The following is a 4,604-nucleotide window of genomic DNA, read 5'->3' as shown; positions in this document are numbered from 1 at the left end:
TTAAATCAAGAAGTGCTCAGATCAGCTGTTAGGTGTTCTTCTATTACTGTTTGCATAAATAGTGTGCAAAGATTTTCAAGCTTGAGTTTGTGCGTTTTTAATCCAGAAGTCATTCAGCTACTTCTATAGTCACTGAGAGATCCATTCCAGAATTGTTTTTATTCATGCGGGAATTGTCAGAATAAAACTATAACTTCAGCAAAGTTCTCTATCCCCCAGGAGGAAAATTCTGTGTAGTGAAACCAAAATAAATATACATTTATAGTCTCTTAACTCCTAATTAGCTGTAGTCATATTGGTTTTTGCTTTGTTTTGTTTTTAGTTAATATGTCCAAGAACTCCAAGTTCCCACTACTAATTGTGGTTTGAAACTCATCTCAAGTGTAGGTTGTCCCTTGGTATAGAACTGGATGAGTAACTGTAATGCTATTTTGAGTCAGTTTTGCTTTGGGGATATCTAAATTTTTCTTTTTTGCCTAGATTTTTTTTTTTTCTCTCTGAGAGGAAGCTTTAGATGACTTTCCTGATTTACTGTGTGCTATTTTAAACTCATAAGCACCTCACATTGTGGCAGATGTGTGTGTATTTTATTGCTTATTTTATTTGACCTTAGTGATAGGTGTATCTTTATGATAAGGTGATAAAGTTTGCAAGGGTTTTTGTAATTGAGAAAGGAATTTTTCCACTGCCAGTTCAATAAGCAATGAGGGATTTTTATTTTTTCTTCTAAGCAGTTTTTCAGCAGACTTTTACTGTGAGTGAATCATTTTATAAATTACCCCTCTTCTGTTCTTAAGCTTCTTTCAGGAGTTTTATCTTCCTTTATAAATAAAATTCCTATTCTATTTGCTCTTATCTGTTATTGTTTGTGTTGTATTTTTCTTCCTCAAGCATGTTGCTTTGCAATTTCTTACTATAATGATATGTATGAGGTCCTTCTCTCCAGTATTAACAGTATGTTACAAAGGCATGTTACACAGTATGTTACAAATTAGGCAGGACTGGTGTAACGAATGATCATAATGGTAGTAGTGGCAAGCATGCCATCATGACACATGTGCTGGATAAATTAGAAAGGTGATAATTCCAAATAATGTGTTGGTCTGCTCTTTTTTTCTATATAAATTACTTCTGGAGCTGAAGATGGGGCAAGATCTCTCAGGAAACTTTTTCCCATCTCGTTTAATAAGTTGCTATTCAATGTCAGAAGTTATCATAGATATGATCCTATGTATTGTGCTATACAGTTCAAACTCCAGAGTTGATATCTTGTCAAACTGTGTATGACATTCCTGAATGTTAGAGTTGACAGAAATGGTTCCTAGTCTATTAGTCTATTGGCTTCAGTAGTTTTCAACATTTCACTCCCTATATTAACTTCAGTTCTTGTGCTTCTGATTGACAGCTCAATAGTACGTTTGTTGTTGTTGTTTAAAATTTCATTTGTTGATAACTTTCTGCATTACGATTTTTCATCTTTTAACAACAACCAAATTAGTTGTTTGTATGTAGTTTCTTTCTTTTTACTTGATTTTAAAGCTTTTTTTTTGTTTTTTGTTTGGTAGAAGTGTGTGTTATGTATTTGTATTTGCTGGTAACATCTTGCTATCTGGGCTACATTCCAATTTCAAATTATACTGTATATGCAATACCAGTTTTTGTATCCTTGAAAGAGTTATACTTAATCTACATTGCTAAATTGAGACAAAGAATTGTTTGTTCTGGTCAAGGCTTTTAATCTATTAATGCCTTAGTGAATAAGCATTTAAAGTCCAGCACTTAGCTCTTGAAAGTTTCTCCCATTTAAGTCTGTGTTTTAAGATCTTAATGGGCTTGTGGTTAAAATCTACAGATTAGAAAATATCTTTTATACAGTTTGTATGGCTCTCAGAACATTTTGTATTTCATCCCTGGAAACTCTGATAGTTCTGCATAAAAATATTTTGGCACCAATGATATGGTGAGAATTTTTAAATCATCCTGTCTTCCAGCTTGCCCATTCTTGATTAGATTCTTTCTTTCCAACTCTTATTAAAAAATGACTTGATCTACAAGGCTGAAAATTTCTTTGAACAGATACCCAATTTTCTTTGTTGATAAAGAACTTATTCATACTCATGATGTTGAATTCACAGGCAATATCTTAATACAGTAGAGACTCCTGAGATGATTTCCAACATTGTAATCAAGCAGGGAAAAGAGCATGTTAATTCCTGACATTTCTCAAATTGTTCTTAAATTTAATGCATTGGTTTTTTTCCTTTGAAAATGACCCAATTCTTCTGCTGAAATATGTCATGTTAAAAATGTACTTTTAAGTATATTTTAGGTTTTTTCTTTTCTTAATGTGACTTGTTTTTTAAAAAATGTCTTTGAAGTGGCTCCTTTGTGAGTAAGCTAGCACTGCATACGCAAGGAATTCCGTTGAACATTTGATGTAGTAATATTTTATCGATCACTTCTGTATAGAACATATGCTAAGAGGAAGTCTGAAAAATCTATGTAATCAAAACAGTTTATTTTGGAACTTGTCTCTTAAGGAGATATTTGCCAGAATCTGACTGCACCATTAGAGAGCAGCTCCTGCTCCACTGTGTTGTTCAAGTTGGCAGATGAAAATGTTCTCTTTTGATATTTTCATTTAGTTCCTTTGAAACCATGTAGCTTCTGAAATTACCATCTGTTTTTTTTTTTCTCCAATTGTAATCACTGAATGAACTTAAAAGGTTCTTCCATTTAACATATGATGCCATTTTGTATCATTTGGTTCAAAAACTGTTTGGTCCAGCCTTTAATGGCAATACATTCAATCATGAATCATAAATCTTGCGCTTTCTTGTTGTTGTGTGGAGTGTACCTTGAACAAATGTCAAGCCTTTCCAAATACAGACTGTGCCCCCTGAGTTAGTTGGTGATGCTTTGACTTGCACGCATTTGAATTATTAGAAAGTACTATTTATTTTAAAAATCATTTTAATATTTTTTGAAGTATAATTTTAAATATTCCCATGCTTTTCAATGCAGATATAACTGTTGTTTTTTTTTGTTTTTTTATTTTGTTTTTTTATTTTGTTTTTAATTTTGGTTTTTTATTTTGTTTTTATTTTGTTTTTATTTTGTTTTTATTTGTTTTATTTTGTTTTATTTGTTTTATTTGTTTTATTTGTTTTATTTGTTTTGTTTGTTTTTTTCCAAGCAGTCTTTTGTGTATGTTTCTCACAATCGAATTTTCAATCTGTTTAACAGCTTAATCTTGTGATTGAGGTCACTGGACTCTGCTCAGCAACTCAGGGCATTACATACCAAGTGTGCAATTTTATTGATTTCAGTAGTATCATGTTAAGCTTTAATTTGAACAAGTCTTCTTTTGTCTTTGTTTGCTGAAAGCTATAGTTCTCCATTATAATGATCTATTTAAACTGGCTCCAGTTCAGATTTTATTTCACTGATTTCCTTTGCTTCAGCTGCTGTGCTCACGTTTTATTGTCTTTCTGTCAGTGCTTTTATGATAAATTTAGCTTTTATTACAAACACTGCAACAAAACACTGGATTACCTGTCAGCAATCTTTTTCTCTCAGTTTGACCCTGTACCTGGCTTTTGTTCAGCTTTCACCTTCTCACTTGCACATATTTTTGTGTTTGTTTGCTTTATTTACAGCTTGCCATGCTGTGATTACCTCCACTGAGAAGCGTTTTTCAGGTTTTATTCCTTTGTGTGTAAGCTGTAAATCTCTCACCAACATTTAAGTTGTATGGCATATTTTTTTGTTTTTGTTTTCTCCCATGTCAACTCCAAGTTTGGGAATGTTTTAGATCGCACAAGTCAATCTCAGTTACGATTTTCTGTATGTGTAGAACCAATGTCACTCATAGCTCTTGTTCAACATCCAGATACAAAATACCTTGTCCTGTGCTATCTACAGTGTTCTTTTAGTAGCATCCACTGTGAGATGTTAGGACAGCACTGTGTTTTAACATTATAACTTTTCTTTCTCTCTGAGCTTCAAGCTGAAAATATTAGCCTTGACCTCTGTGTGATATTTTGTGAACACGCTAGTACTTGCTCTTCAAGTTGGAGACTCTTAGTTTGAAAAACAGACATTTGTCACTGTCCCTCTTTCCTTTTCAAGTAATTCAGCTGAGAAGTTGAATAAAGCAAATTCAGGTAGAGCTGAAAATAGAATCTGGCACTCAGTGCAGTGGAGCGCTTTACTTCTTTGGACGAACAGGCTAAATCCACTGGCTTAGATAGCTCATTTATAATCACTGTTGTAAACACCAGAATCAGGTCTTGAATCATAAATACAGCCCAAGAATCTCAATTGTTAGTTTTCTATAGCTCTTAGTGCCTGACACACTATGGAAATGTGTAATGGTGTACAGGTTAATGACAGATTAGGATAAAAGACAGCATTTCATCTGCATGTTCTGCATAAAGCACTGCTTTATGGTTGCTGCTGTTTCCTCTCCTCATCTTTAAGAGAAAGAAAACAAGCACAAAACAAACAAAGCTTGACTTTTAAGTTAGAATTTGTAGTCAGCTGTCATTGCAGTCATGATGCACAGAAAATCCCATGTTTTTTTTTCTGTTTTTTTTTTTTTT

The 4,604-nt window shown here is 33.0% G+C and overlaps 1 protein-coding gene across 1 annotated transcript in view; it reads left to right on the top strand.

Annotated features, from left to right (window-relative positions):
- LOC104911768 (sodium-driven chloride bicarbonate exchanger-like) overlaps positions 1–4,604 on the top strand; it is a 44,958-nt gene that overhangs the window by 9,621 nt on the left and 30,733 nt on the right. The window lies entirely within an intron of this gene.

This window comes from Meleagris gallopavo, chromosome 7 (assembly GCF_000146605.3).
Source record: "Meleagris gallopavo isolate NT-WF06-2002-E0010 breed Aviagen turkey brand Nicholas breeding stock chromosome 7, Turkey_5.1, whole genome shotgun sequence".
Lineage (NCBI taxonomy): Eukaryota > Metazoa > Chordata > Aves > Galliformes > Phasianidae > Meleagris > Meleagris gallopavo.
Note: the sequence above shows the minus strand (reverse complement) of the source record. Positions and strands in the feature narration are given on the sequence as shown.